We start from the raw sequence: 15417 nt of genomic DNA, 5'->3' as shown, positions 1-15417 counted from the left end.
CAACAACCCCGTGAAATAGGTTAGGCTGAGAGAGAAGTGACTGGCCCAGAGTCACCCAGCAAGTCTCATGGCTGAATGGGGATTTGAACTTGGTTTCCCCCAGTCCTAGTCCAGCACTCTAACCACTAAACCACACTGGCTCTCATGGCTTATGATCATGCATCAGCATCCTGGTGCTAAGAGTATCCTGAAGCCCTTTGGGTTGCTCAGAATTCTTTAGGGCTATAACTAACACATGACTAATAACCACCCTTTTAGCCCTGTATTTAGTTTTTAATACTGTGAGCCATGTGATGATAAAAACATCAGAAAACAAATATTATTTATTTGTTGGGGTTATACCCTGCCTTTGACTGGTCCTCAGGACAACTGACAATGGATTACAGTAATAATGATGTAAGAAACAAACAAAAACCCATCCCTGCTCCTGCATGGGTGCATGTGCATACACACACACCTTAGCAGTCATTAACCCTGTGGTTGATGGTAGAGGCTGGAGGGTGCTTCTTTTTATTTCTTCCCTCTCCAGGCAACTGGTGGTTGAAGCAAAAGGTTCTTTACTGGGAAAGAAGAGGAAGCAGGCTTCCTGCAGCTGCTCCTTCCCTCTCCGATGAATGGGGCCAGACTGGTTGTCCCCTTGCTGCTCTGGTCTTCCTAGGAGGCAGGGAGTGCAACCAGTAACCATTTAGACAATTAGACGGTGCCCATGACATCATTGTTAAGAAGCAGCACAACATCTCCATGCCTGTGCCCTTTGGTGAACAGATTGAAAATGTTACTTTTACTTTTTATTAATAAAAAATATATTAGAGCATCTCACTGCACTACATCGGTACAGAAGCACAAGCTCTGCTAGCTGTGAGAATGTACCATATATGGAGGAACAGTGCATCTGTTAACAGTTTTCCAGCATGCTGATAGCCTTGTTTTGTTTGTTTTGGTGTTGTATTATATAGCCAAAGCACTGAAAACAGAGGATATACTTCCTAATAGGCCCCATGTGTGTGTTCTCTCTCTCTCTCTCTCTCTCTCTCTCTCTCTCTCTCTCTCCCTAATCAACTGCACTTTTCTTTTTTCTAGTTACTAGCCCTTTGCTTTAACTGTGGTCACTCCTGAAACCACTCAGATTAGCACTTTGAAAGAATGTTATACAAAAGCCATCTACATCCCCATCACATACAGTTCCTTATAGCGTGGGGAGCCTTCGTGCTTCGTAGTCTAGTGGCATGTCTTACTAGTATTTTTAAAATGGCACTGTGTAAATAGTTTTATCTGCTTCAAGGAGATAGGTAATGCAGGCAGCTTTTTAAAATCCTTATCCTCTCTCACACCCAATTTTTGGAGTTTGTGGGTTTAGCTTTTAATATTGGAATTTAGATTTTAATATTGGACCCTTAAATATTTACGTGTCAGTAAATTTGCTATCAAGAATTATCCTCTCTAAATTGAGATCTTGAAGATTCACGAGAAATTTATTATTTGAGCCTTCAAACATTCATTGAATATTCACTTTATATTTGACACTGGGAATTGATTATATGTAATTATAGTTTAATATTTGATAATACTCAACTTGAATATTAGATTTTTGACACAATTTTATGGCTAATATGTCATAGCATTTAGTATCTGTCAGCATTTTATGATTAGCATGCAGTGCTAGTAAGTACTTGACAGTTGGCATCTTATGCGATTTTGAACTTGACACCTGCAAAAATCAAAATAATGCTGAGATGGCAGAAGGTCTAAAGGTAAACACTGCCCATTTAAAATCCGAATATCATTTTAAATATGACCAAATTAGAAATGTTGAAAATTTGCAGAATTTTGTTTCAGCCCTAATATATCTTATCTCACCATTTCAGCTCAAATTCAGTGCATTATTAAGGAAAATAAAATAAATTGCTAGATCTTCTAAAAAGTGTAACTTTCTGATATCCAATAATTGGGAGCAAAGGCTAATGAACATTTCATGAATGTGTTGTGATGCGTGGACATTGTCCCCACTTATCCCATCTGCTTCAGAAATATTCTAGAATAAGCATGCTAATGAACCAAACATATTCTGGACAGGAACATTAACTGACTCCAAATTATATTCCTAATATCACCATTATGTACAAGGATAATCACTGAGCACACCGGGCATGAAGGTCAAGATCTTGCTTAAGTCAACAGAATCAGGCCCTTCTCACAATGCATTTTGGGTGACTAGAATGGTAGAGTGGGCTCCATTCATAATCTGGAGGCCAAACCTGGGTGTTAGACCATAGACACTTCCATGCTTGCTTAGTGAATCCAGAATAGTTAGGCATCTTGGGAGCTACAGGATAATGGGAGCATTGTGGGAACATTCCCATGGCACCCAGCAGACAGAGCTTTGCAGACAGCAGCAAAAGGGGTTGTGTAATTAATTTTCTGTATTTTATGATTTAAATCAAATTCAGAATTAGAAAATATAAGTGCATTGCAGTGACTTGCAATTTTAATTGGCTGTTTCAAAAATATAGTTATTATGTCATTTGTTGCACCTACTTCCAGAAATAATAAGATGAGATAGTAGGTAGAATTTGTGACACAAGTAGGTGGAATTTACAAGTATGTGGAATTCACAAGTAGGTGGAATTTGCGACACAACTTTATTAACTTACTACAGAGATCGTTAACTTAATTAAAAAACAGATACCAAACCAGGATTGAGGTAGTGTCCTCAATGTGACAAAAGCCACCACTTTTTCTGGGTGAGCATCCTAAACTCTGAACACAGAAGCAATCAGTGGACTAATCTCCTCTGTCTGCTTGAAACACAGCTAGCTAGCTATGCTAGGGAAGTCTTGCTTGAATCTCCATGTCTCAAGGCTCCAAGTGGGTGAGGCAGGCAATCCCCCAAAAGAGCTTCAGTTTCCAAGGCCCTGAGAGGCTGATCCATGGAGATCTCCATTTCAGTTAGTACTTCCAGATACTCATCAATAATTTTCTCTGACAATCCATCTGCTGCTGCATCTGCCATGAACTGCCATTGTGATCAGGGTTACACAAACTGAAGACATCATACATTAAACAAAGACTCATTCTGTGCCCCAGAGCAGAGTCGGCAAAATCAAAAAATTCCTACCTTTAGGCCAAATGGTGAACAGTAAACAAGTCCTACCCAGACCCATAGTCAGCCTCAAGGTTGGGGGGAGGGAGTGGGAAGGCATCTTATCTGGCCTTTTAAAGACAACATTCAAGCAACATTCAGTTATTTAAGAATCATTTGTTTGTAAACAAAACTTAGAAAGGCCAGAGAATAATGTAGGGGGCAAGGGCCAACAGCCCCCCCCCCACCCTGCTCCTACCGGGTGGATCTTACACTGAAATGCAGGTGGGTAGGTGCACTGATGCCAAAGAGGCATATCAGAGTATAGTGCTGGCTTTCCCATTAGTCAGGGACATATCTAGGGTGAGGCAGGCAGGGCACGTGCCCCGGGCACCACTTGAAGGGGGCCATCATGCATGCTCAAATGGCCTCTGTGAGGCCCTAGGCCATGCCAGGCCTTGCAGAGGCCATTTGAGCATGCGCAGCATCCATTTTGTTTTCAGAGGCCATTTTAAAACAACAACAACAATTATTTTAAAAAAATGGCCACCACACATGCTCAGATGGTTCCTGCGAGGACCTAGAGGCCAGCGGGGGAAGGGGGAACCTTTGCAGACACCCCCACGGCCTTTAGGAAGCCCCCCAAAGGGGCTATGGGTAATTAAAAAAAATGTAACTGTACACATATTCAGTTTGGCACTATGTACAGAGAATCAGGGCTTGTGAATACTGAGCTGAAGCTTATGAGCTAGGATTGTATTCATTTGCTCTTACTTTGCTTCTTGTGATAAGTGAGTTAAACGTGATGTCTTAATTATATGGCTATTAATGGTGAGTTTGTCTTTGAATCAGTGTGAAATCCTTAGTATTAAGGCCCACTGGGAGTTTCTTGCTCTCTTTCTCTCATTTTAACTGCCTTTCTGAAATACTAGAATATATTCCAAGCAGTGACACAATTTACTTTGCATATCCTATAATTATTTTCAGAGTATCTGGGAAAAGTCAAATTCTCCATTTATTTTTAAAACATATGTAATAGTGATGCTACAATGCATAGTAGAGAATTAGACAGGCATTTCTGTTTGTTTTCCAAGTACACCTCCACACAGTATTTGGGTATTTCATGAGCCCTAGCTTACTGAAACTTGTAGTTTTCCAGCATTTTTTGGTCTGGCTACGTTTTTTGAAATATTAAAAGATTGATGAGCTTGACTTGTATTTTTCAGTTTATATTATGGTAAAGTTATCTGAAAGATGGGTGTCAGATGTTTGGGGGGGGGCGCAATTTCAGTGCTTGCCCTAGGCGCTATTTTCCCTAGATACACCTCTGCCATTAGCTCCTCAACTCAAGACTGTGAACAGCCATAGTGCAGCTGGAATCAGTGTCCTATCTCCAGTCTGAGGCCAGGCACTGTCCTGTCCTGCCCATATGGGGAAAGGGCACCAATGTTTGACTTGGCATCATTGAAAATACATTTATGTCTCTTATGACATTTATATCTATTTTATGTAATTAAAATGATTTCCCCCCAGGAATGGCATTAAAGGCACATTATGAGACATTACATAGTGATTGTACTAATGCACTCTTGCCTACCCCCTGGAACCGGTATTTATGAGATGCTTACTTAGTTAATCAACATTAATTTTCAATCCCTCTCTAATAGAAAATGCTTGGGGAGAAACCCCTGTAGAAGTATGCATTAGGCATGAAGAACAAAGTGTGGTTTCTGCTTAGTATATAGCCATATTCTTCATTTGAAATACAATACAGGCATTATGAGTGTATCACATAATTGTGTGTGTATCATGATACTGGTATGATGCACTTGGGAGGAGGGGATAATCTGCAAAATAATAAAAATAATAAATAATGACAGGGAAAAGGAGATTTTAAAAGGTATGGGTGTTCTTTGTTTTTTGTTTTACAGTGAGGAATTATTATGAAAAATACCAAACTTCTTCATATTTTTAAGCTGGTTCTGAGTTTACATTGATGACTTGAGGCACTCACATCATTTATATCTACTCATCAGAAATCAAAGCATTTCAGATAGATGATAGAGCAGATGATGACTTTAGATATTTTGCCATGGTCAGCCGTACAATATTCTGAATATATAATAATGTTCCACTTGCTCCAGGTTATTCTGAACTGGCAAAGTCCTTCTTGTTTAAGAGATGAGTGGAAGCCGAAAAAAACTGTAGAAGAAAAAAGCTGAATGCTTTTTGCTTAAGGGAATTAAAGATGTTCTCATGACAGAGGCATAAGGAAGTTGTAAATCTGAGGTTTAAGAATTTCTGAACATCATCCCTTTGAAGTCTGAAATGTGCTCCTGAATAAAATGTTTAATATGTTTAAACTTGAACCCCAAATTGGGCCTTTAATCACATGCATAGGTCCCTGCCGCCAGCTGGATGGAGTGTAAACTTGATGAGCCATTTGTGTAAACCAGCCCACCATGTGCACCAACCATCAGCATAGCTGTGATATGCTGTGTATGAAAATTCAGGTCATTGCAGGATGCTGATAATTCTCAAGTACTGGTAATGTTGGATTTGCCCCCACCACACACACACATACACTCATCACATTAAGGGGGGCAGATCTGTTACAAGTACTGAAAAATACGCTCTTAATATAAGATAATACGTTACTCCGGAATTGACATTTTAAACATAATTTGTTCTCATTCTGATCCAGAGATTCAGTCATCAAGATGTCTGGGATCCACAGGTGCTAACATTAATTTCAATGGTGGGAACTGACTTGCACTTGTGTTCCTTAGTGTGTATGGATGACATTTCTCTGGATGGTGTCCCTGCCCTCACCACTGCTGCTGGCTGCCTCAGCCACTTGCCATTACACTCCCAGGAACCCAGCTCTCAGGACCATCCACCTTCCATCAGCCGGGCTTCTGCCGAATGAAAGGAGGACACACATGCACTCCCTGTGGGCTGATCAGCCCATGGAGAGTGCATGTGTGCCCCCCTTCCATTGTCCGGGAGCCCAGCTGATGGAAGGAGGATGGGCCTGGGAGCCGGATAGGTGGCCGCCGCTGGCAGTCCTGGCCAGGGGTGGGGAACTCAGCCTTGGCAGCATCTAGACACAGAAGTTCCTGGGCACTTTGAATCCATTCAACCTATTATAGCTCCTCCCCCCCCCGCCTTATGCATTATACTACAAGGACATATCTGGGCTGCAAATTAAACTGTTATGCATGGTCATCGTCACTCCCATCCAGTTGTAGTTCTCTTATGGGTCTAGGGACTAGAGTGCTGTGAAAGGAGTAGGCATCTTTAAGGGAATTGTCTGCTATTTTTGAAAAGTACATGAAAGTGATGTCAAAATATACATTTTCTGTTCTCAGAAATTCCATCAACTCCTCTTCTGTAAATATCTTTCATTTTCTAGTAGTAGTTCATGAATTCCCATTTCTTGCCAATGCTGATAAAAAATGTAGGCCCTTTATTTCCTAGTGGGGTGGCTATTGCTTCAGAAATTACTACGAACAAAATACTTAACAGAAACAAAGACTTGGGCATCTTGAATTACACAGGCACATGAGTGCCTGTGTATTATGAATGGAGAGGTAAAACAGCATTCTATCGTGTTATTCTACTTAACCCCCCTGCCACACACAGACATACAACTGTGGCTTCTCAAAGCTTTCTCTTGGCACTATTTGTGCTAGAAGGGCCACATTGTTACACTCAGAATTGCCTGCTCAACAACTGTGTCAGTTTTTAAAAACCAAATTTGTGGGGGAAATTTTTGAGGAGTTTTGTGCCCCTAGGTGCTCTGCATCTGGAATAATGGGTCGGTTCGACTCTCCATTATACTCGATGTGGAACCTTTTAGAACTGGTTCAAGTTGGGTTAGAGTTCAAACCAAATTGAGGGGGGTGCATTTTGAGCAAAACCAAAACCGTACCTACCTATCCCGGTTCGAATTGGGTTTGAATTCAAACCAAACAGGCCAAACCAGTTTTGTGCACATCTGCAAAGCTGGTCCCTATCCCTTCAATAAAGCCAAATAAGAGTGCCAATTCCAAGACAGGGCAGACATGTCTTAAAGGCACAGTGCACAAAACAGCAACTGGAAAACACTCTAATTGGGTGCAACCCAGGGAGGAAATAGGATAAACAGAGACCAAGCTCAAGAAAAAGAAGACCCTTTGGCACTGGCAGACATGGAGGAGGCACAAAGGGAGCCACCAAAAAAGCAATAGCAAAAGCACCTAGAGGAGGAACATACAATTGTTCCAACTGTTAGTTCACCAAAACCTCAGCCCCAATCGCCTTCCCCAGAGATCTCTATAGATGCATTGTCTGACGGTCCTGACCAGCCATACAGACCATTCTCTGATCCTGAATCCAAACATGACTCAGCTGCGAGTGCGGGCAGCAGAGACACTGGCTTACTAAAGTCTCTGTGATGCCATTATGAGCATCACTACTAGTACCTTGAGTGTGGGACTATTATAGACCCCACCCATGCTATAAAGACCCCCTATTATGAGTTCTGTGCTCATTACTGTGCTTTTAGCTAGCCATCACACATCTATGAGGAGAAGTGTGACTATCATCAACAATGCTGCAGTTCCTGGTCATGCACTCATTCCAGATCTCCTTCGAGATCCCCAAGGAGGCAATCATGTAAAAAGGAGGGCCCTCGCATAACAGCATCACAGGAGAAGCCGACCCCTCCTCCTCTGGACCCACTGGCACCTGCCCAATCAATGCAACAGCCACTGTCCTGCCTCCAGCTGGGCAACAAGAGAATCCACTGGAAGGGGGCACCAATAATCCCCCTGACATCCTGCTGGACCCAGAAACTTCCATGGTCCCTGCTGGTATGCCCAGTTCAGGGAATGAAGCCACAGAAGAACCATCAGATGAGACCCCATCATAGGAATTCAAAATATATGGTGAGCAACATCTTCTCATGGCTTCCTCCTTGCAGCTCAACATACAGTAGCAGTTGGCCCCACTAGAGGACCCAATCTCCAGATTAATCCAATCTGAGTCTCAAGGTGCAATTGCTTGTTGTCTTAAGTAGTGAAGGCAGTGTGGGAGAAGCTGGCCTCCATGCCTCCAACTTCAAAGAAATTTGAGAGCATGTATAAGGCACAGCAAAAAGATTTGCAATACCCCACTAAACATCCCATACCTAATTCAGTAGTGGTCGAAACTGCTCAGTCAAAGGCATGCCAAAGATCTTCAGCAGCACCTGTGGATAGAGAAGGCAAAAAACTAGCTGCAATAGGCAAGTGAACCTATTCCTCGGGGAGCCTCTTCTTAAGAGTAGCCAACCACCAGGCATGTTGGGCCAGATACTAACACTTCATCCTAGAAAAACTAGTCCCTCTCTGAGGAGGTCTCCCTCAGGAGCATAAATTTGCAGCTCAAGCCCTTCTACAGGATGGTTTCCGTGCAGCAAAACAACAGCTACACTCTGCCATGCAGCGGACTGTGGATCATGCTCTATGGCATGAGCAGCAGTCTCTCTAAGGAGGCATGCCTGGCCTCACTCATTGTTGCTAACACAAGAGTCCAGGGCACAGATAGAGGACCTACCTTTTGATGAAGAGGCCTTGTTTGGACAAAAACAAACAAACAGATGACACACTTGAAAGGGTGCAAAAGCTTCGAACCACAGCTCGCTCTATGGGTTTCTCCTCTTTCTCTTCTGCCTTCAGTAACAGAAGAAGGTTCTGGCCTAAGCAACACCAGCCTAGACAATCGCCTTCATCGTACTATTCAGATGATTCCTTTTGTCAGCATCAGTACTGTTACCAGCAGCAGAAGCAGTTACCTTCCTCAGTATCAAAGCCCAACTCTTTGGCTAAACCTAAGCCCCACTACAAGAAACAAAGACACTGCAACCTCCAGATTGGGTCAATACTACCACACATGGGCATCCATCACCTCAGGTGGGTGGGTTCTAATGATAGTTCAAAATGGCTGCAAAATAGAATTTCAAACCCTGCCCTCAAATTCCAGTATAAAAATTATACCACCATCCCCACACCTCTTGGAGGAAATAAGATATCCAGAAAGCGGCAATAGAGAGGGCTCATCAAATAGTTCAGGATGGTATATTTTCAAGATACTTCACCGTCCAGATGCCAGATGGTGGACTGCAGCCAATATTGGACCTGAGGAGTGTGAACTGCTTCATTCATTACAAGAGGTTTTGAATGGTGACGATTCCCTCCATCATTCACCTCCTCTCAGTTGCAGTTTGGTTCACATCTATAGATCTCAAGGAAATGTATTTCCACCTCTTTATGACCTCCGCCCTCCATTCCGCGTAGCTGGCCAATCTTACCAATATGCGGTCCTGCCTTTTGGTTTGGCTTCAGCCCCACATGTTTTTACAGAATGTATGGTGATGGTGGCTGAGCATCCGTGGCTGCCTGCAGGGTATATCAGTTTACCCATTTATAGACAATTGGCTATTGGTTTCCCCATCTCATCGCCATCTCATAGATCATATAAAGACCATACTCCACCTACTAAATTTGCTAGGTCTACGTATTGATCAAGCCACCTAATGGCACAGCAGGGAAATGACTTGACTAGCAAGCCAGAGGCTGCCGGTTTGAATCCCTGCTGGTATGTTTCCCAGACTATGGGAAACACCTATACTGGGCAGCAGGGATATAGGTAAGGTGCTGAAAAGCATCATCTCATACTGCGCGGGAGATGGCAACGGTAAATCCCTCCTGTATTCTACCAAAGACAATCACAAGGCTCTGAGGTTGCCAGGAGTCGACACTGACTTGATGGCACACTTTACTTTATGCATCAATCACAAAAAATCAAAGCTAATGCCAACCCTGACCATAGAATTCTTGTGCATGCTCCTAGACTCCCACCGAGAAAAGGCATTCCTCACGAAACACTGCGTTCTGACCATTCAGGAAGCAGTATGCAATTTCTGGAAAAGGAAGGTGCATACCACCCACTTTGTCCAGCGCTTATTTGGGCTGATGGCCTCCATGACCGCAGTACTCCCTCTAGCTCGAAACCACATGAGGCCACTTCAGGCATGGTTCCTGACTCATTTCAAGTCCCATTGCCAGCATCACAGCAGGAAGCTTTGTGTTCCCTCAAGGATACAGGTGGGCAGACCGTGCCAATCTGACAGAAGGGACTGCCTTTCATCGACCATCTCCAACCCTCATGATAACCACAGACACATCCACAAAGCGGGGGGGGGGGGCATTTCAGGAACCTGATGGTGGCAGGGAGATGCTCATGTGTAGAACAACACATGCATATAAACTACCTGGAGTCGTTGGCCATTTTTCGGAGTTAAGAACCTTCCATCATTAGATCCAGGGATCCCTAGTACTGATCTTAATGGACAACACAACTGCACATTTCTACATCAACAGACAGGGAGGCATGAGCTCTTACCATCTGTCATGCCTAGCTCTTTAAACGTGGAATCGGTGCATTCAGAAGAACATTTGGTTGGTTGTGGTTCACATAGAAGGGAAAATGAACACCCTAGCAGATGCTCTGAGCAGGCCGGATTACCTGTATCACGAATGGTCATTAGACCCGAGGCCACTATAGAAAGTGTTCTGCAGATGGGGCACACCCGCATTGGACTTATTTGCAACACGGTTCAACACGAAGTGTGTCCAGTTCTGCAGCAGGATGGGCAAGCACCACAAGTCTTTGGGTGATATCTTCCTCAGGAGTTGGAGTCATCAGCTGCTCTATGCCTTTCCACCGATTCTGCTGATCAAAAGGGTAATCCAGAAGATAAAACAAGACAATGCATGAGTCCTGCTGGTCACCCCTTGGTGGCCACAGCAGCCCTGTTTCACTGCCACTTACTTCTCTCCAGGCAGACTTACCTACAACTTCCTCTGTCATCTTGTCTTCTTATGCAGGACCGGGGAGTGATGTTGCAGCCTGATCTGGACTCTCTCCACTTGACAATCTGGAAATCAGAGAGTTCAATGAACTCAATGAGGACGTAAAGAGATTCTTGCTACCTCTAAAAAGCATTCCAACCAGAAAATGTACGTCCTGAAGTGGAAGCAATTTGTGACTTACACCTCCAGTGAAGGCATATCTCCACAATATGCTCCCATACAAGCAGTGCTAGACTACCTATTAACTTTGAAGAGCACTGCTCTTGCTCATTCTTCAATCTGTGTTCATTTGGCAGCTATTGCAGCAAAGCATTCAGTAACAGGGTTGTTTTGTGACCCAACAGTTAAAATGTTTTTTTTAAGGTTTGGTCAATGTTTTTTTTCAGTACCTCCAAAATTGTTACCCTCTTGGGATTTGCAATTGGTCCTGTCCTGCCTAATGAAGCATCCCTTTGAACCTATAGCTGCATGCAGTCTTAAGTTACTTGCCATCAAAACAGCCTTCCTGGTGGCAATCACCTCAGCAAGGATCATTAGTGAATTAAAAGCACTGAGATATGACTCCCTATACCTGACTTTTCATAGAGATAGAGTGGTACTGCGCCCAGACATCAACTTTCTTCCTAAGGTTGTCTCCAACTTTCACCTTTCCCAGGACGTATGCTTGCCAGTGTTTCACCCAAATCCTGCAACAGACATGGACAGATGTATCACTCTCTAGATGTAAGGAGAGCTTTGACTTTTTATGTGGAAAGGACAAAACAGTTTCGGCAATCCTGTTCATTATTCATTAGTTACGCTGGCTCCCCTAAGGGTCTTCCAGTCTCAGCTCAAAGAATTTCAGCCTGCATAAAGGAAGCCATTGCTCTTACTTACCAGCTGGCTAAGAAGCCCCTACCTTGCTCCTTATGGACCCACTCAACCAGCGCAGTGGCAGCTTCTACAGCATTTTGGAGCAGAGTTCCTCTGGAGGATGACTGTAGGGCAGCAACTTGGTCACAAGTTTCCATGTTCATTAGACACTATGCCCTCGAAGTCAGGTCTCAGGTACAGGCTTCATTTGGTTCTGAGGTTCTTCGTACAATCTGCAATTAAGGCTGCTCCCTCTAATCAGGTAAGCCTAGCTTGCTACTGTCCCAAATGTGATGCACAGAGACTACAAAGAACAGGTTGCTCACCTGTAATCATAGTTCTCCGAGTGGTCTTCTCTGCATTCACACTTTCCTCCCTGCCTCCTCGCAGCAGCCTTTGTTGGCTGTGGTGGTCTCCTAGACTGAGGTAGGGAGGGTAGTTAGCCAATGAGTTTTCCCACTCTTTTTCCTTTGAATGACGAGCTCTGGAACATTCCAAGTCTGCGGATCTGTGCAAGTGCATGTCCAAGTGTGAATGCACAGAAGACCACTCAAAGAACTATGGTTACAGGTAAGCAACCTGTTCTTCCCTCTCCTCTCTGCATTTTCACTGACTGCAGGATCCCTGATCTACATTATGACAGAATTCAGACTTGAGAGAGTGGGTGGGGTGGGGAGTGGAACCGCAGGTTCATTGGACCCACAGTTCTGCATTATTTGCGAATTTGGCCACCAGCTCCAAACTTCCCTGAGCTATTGATCCCTCCTCCCCAAAAAGAGGGGAACCCCTTTTCAAATTTGTTTGGTCTCAGGCTGGGCCTGGCTACCAATCACAGGGTTCATGTGGATTTCCAGGCCCTATTAACCCCTTGTTACCCACTACAATGACATAGTCAGGGAAATAGCAGGTTACTGGTTGAAGGCAGAGACAGGCAGAATGACACAGATCTGTACCCCAAAGAAGCAAGAAAACTTCTCTCTTGGGAAGATACATGCCCTAAGAGACTCCTGAGATGGCAGCCAGCCAAAGCTTGACCTCATGGGGCCAACATGACCCAGATGAATCCTTGTGGACTTTCCAACATTCTGAGAAAGCAGGTCTTTGTGCCTTGACCCTCCAGAAGTGGGGTGGACTGGAGAAAACCACCCCAGGAAGCTGTAACTCCTTTGAACAATGACTATAAATGAGACCCTTTGGGAGGGCTAAAGCGAGAAGCCTTCATCTGGAACCAGGACATGTATGCACCATGCTTCTCTGTCCTGACCAAGCCGAAACACCAACTAATTCTTGGAGTCTGGCCAGGTCCAGAGTTAGTTAGAGTTAGTAAGGATGTTTGAGTGAGTGAGATACATCAGTAAATCTTGTTATTGATATGTGGATTTTTGTCTTTGCTGCTGCTACTGACATTTTTGCCATCATCATTATTTGTCACCTGCTGCCAATGCTAAATATATTTCCTCTTGTGCAATTCATGCCTTAATAAAAGTTATATACATTAATGTCAAAATTACATCGGGTCTCCCTTGTCTTCTTCCCTCTAAAGATCTGATAGCACAGAAAACCTCAGCCCCGCATAACTGTAGTAGTGGATCTAGGAGTGCAAAGGTGTTCCTATATCCCCAAAGGGTCAAGGCCAGAGCAGCACCACACCATTAGGTGCCACTAATTCTTTAACCCTTTTTTGTTTGCTGCTGCTGCCACCTCAAGGGTCAGCCTTCAGCACTGTTGCTGTATGCCATCACTGCAGGAGGTGACCTTCTGCACTGCTTGCCACTTCCTTGGTGGGGGAAGCAGCCTTTGATGCTTCTGCCACTGCCAGGATGGCAGCAGTGGAACTACACAGTGTGCTGCTCCTGGTGTGTAAAAAGCCAGCCAGAAAGTGGTGTGTGTACACCCTGCTCGCTTTTCACACACCCGGTAACGGTGGTATGCTCCTTAGCTTCTCTGCCACCATCCTTATGGTGGTGAAGGAGTAGGGATGTGCATGAACCAAGGTTCATGCACGGGTTCGGTGCAATGGGGAGCGGAGCAGTGAGCGAGAGCTTTAAAAAAGAGGAGAGCAGGTTCTTACCTGCCGTCCGTCATCCCATGCATGGGTGCTATGTGCGTGCCGGCATTGCATGTGGATTCTTAGGATGAGCAACACCCCAACAGGAAGCTGCATGGGGTGGTGGAGAGCAGGTAAGGACCTGCTCTCCTCTTTTTTAAAGCTCCCACTCACTGCTCCCCTCCCCATATCCAAAATGGTTTGGTATTTCTGAACCAGGTTCATGCACTTCCTTATGAAGGAAGAAGTGAGGTAGAGGGAGGTCTGGAGCACCCCCCCAAATATTGGGGCCATATGCACTCAGAGCCCCTGCCCCCACTGCACTTGGGGCCCCTGCCTCCCCCAACCATTGAGAGCATGGCTCATGCCAAAAAGCTCTATGGCTAAGTTACGAATATGACAAATATATATATACATACCGCTTTTCAATAAAAGTTCCCAAAGCAGTTTACATAGATATGAATAAATAAATGAAATAGCTCCCTGTCCCTAAAGGGCTCACAATTTCAAAAAGAAACATAAGACAGACACCAGCAACAGCCAATGGAGGGATGCTGTGCTGGGGACAGATAGGGCCAGTTACTCCCCCTGCTAAATAAAGAGAATCACCACTTTTAAAAGGTGCCTCTTTGCTCAGTTAGTAAAGTGAAGCTCTAAAAAGTGAAGAGATTGACTCAGTTATATGTGTGTGGAAAGAGTAGGGATCACTGTAGCAGAGTGCCACCCCAGACCCACTGGGTTCGGTCTCAAGGATTGTCTCCTACGAAAGGGAATATTCCCCAGGCTGGTGATGAATGCTGCCACCACCTACTCTACTTTAGGGTAGGGTCCTCACTCCCCTCCCCTTGGATATTCTAGATTGGGAAGAGTATGAGTCTCAGACCACCCATCATCTAACTATACTCAATAAAGAAATCTTACAGGGCCAGTACAACTGGTGACCCCTAAGCTCCAAGGCTTGTGGATGAGGCACTAAAGAACTCCCCCCCCCCTTTACCACAGAGCATTCTGAACCAATCTTACAGAGAAAAAGAGATGTTTTATTCTCTGAAGAACCTCATTGCAGAGTTAAACATAAGGACTGGAAATAGGAAAAACAAATCAGTATGTTGGATTCAAAGGCACACTAGAATTTTAAAAAACACTAAAGCAATTGTAGCGGATTAAAGCCTTTGTCTTAGAGCAAGCCCACGTGAGGGGAAGAAAAATGCTGAATCACCCCCTCTATGCTTTCTGAGTAAGGCTTTTCCTTACTTTCCTTACTTTCTGGTAGTTTCAAAAATGGCTGCCACCACCACCCCTCTTTATCACAGAGCTTGACCCTCCCTGGGTTTAGGGTGGAAATCCCAGGGAAAGGCTCCCTTTATGTTGCTTTAAGCTAAATGCAAAAATTCAAGCCTACACGTGGTGAGAAAACTGATGCAAGTGGACCGAGAATGAGACATGTTTGCACCAGAGTAAAAACCCTCTTTCTCCTGAGCCAAAAATCCACCCAGAGAGGCTTGTAAAATCGCAAAGAACAAAAGGGGGTGGGAGTTTTA

General features: G+C 44.2%; 1 long non-coding RNA gene across 1 annotated transcript in view; it reads right to left on the bottom strand.

Moving 5' to 3' along the window:
- Window positions 1–474: 474 nt before the first annotated feature.
- LOC128352538 (uncharacterized) overlaps window positions 475–15417 on the bottom strand; it is a 27455-nt gene continuing 12512 nt past the window's right edge. Inside the window, exons 3-7 of the long non-coding RNA XR_008320477.1 lie at window positions 11549–11663; window positions 10957–11042; window positions 10631–10834; window positions 8253–8312; window positions 475–654 (exon numbers count right to left, since the gene is read on the bottom strand). This is a non-coding gene — a long non-coding RNA (uncharacterized LOC128352538). The remainder of the gene's footprint in view (window positions 655–8252; window positions 8313–10630; window positions 10835–10956; window positions 11043–11548; window positions 11664–15417) is intronic.

Source organism: Hemicordylus capensis, chromosome 3, assembly GCF_027244095.1.
Source record: "Hemicordylus capensis ecotype Gifberg chromosome 3, rHemCap1.1.pri, whole genome shotgun sequence".
NCBI lineage: Eukaryota > Metazoa > Chordata > Lepidosauria > Squamata > Cordylidae > Hemicordylus > Hemicordylus capensis.
Note: the sequence above shows the minus strand (reverse complement) of the source record. Positions and strands in the feature narration are given on the sequence as shown.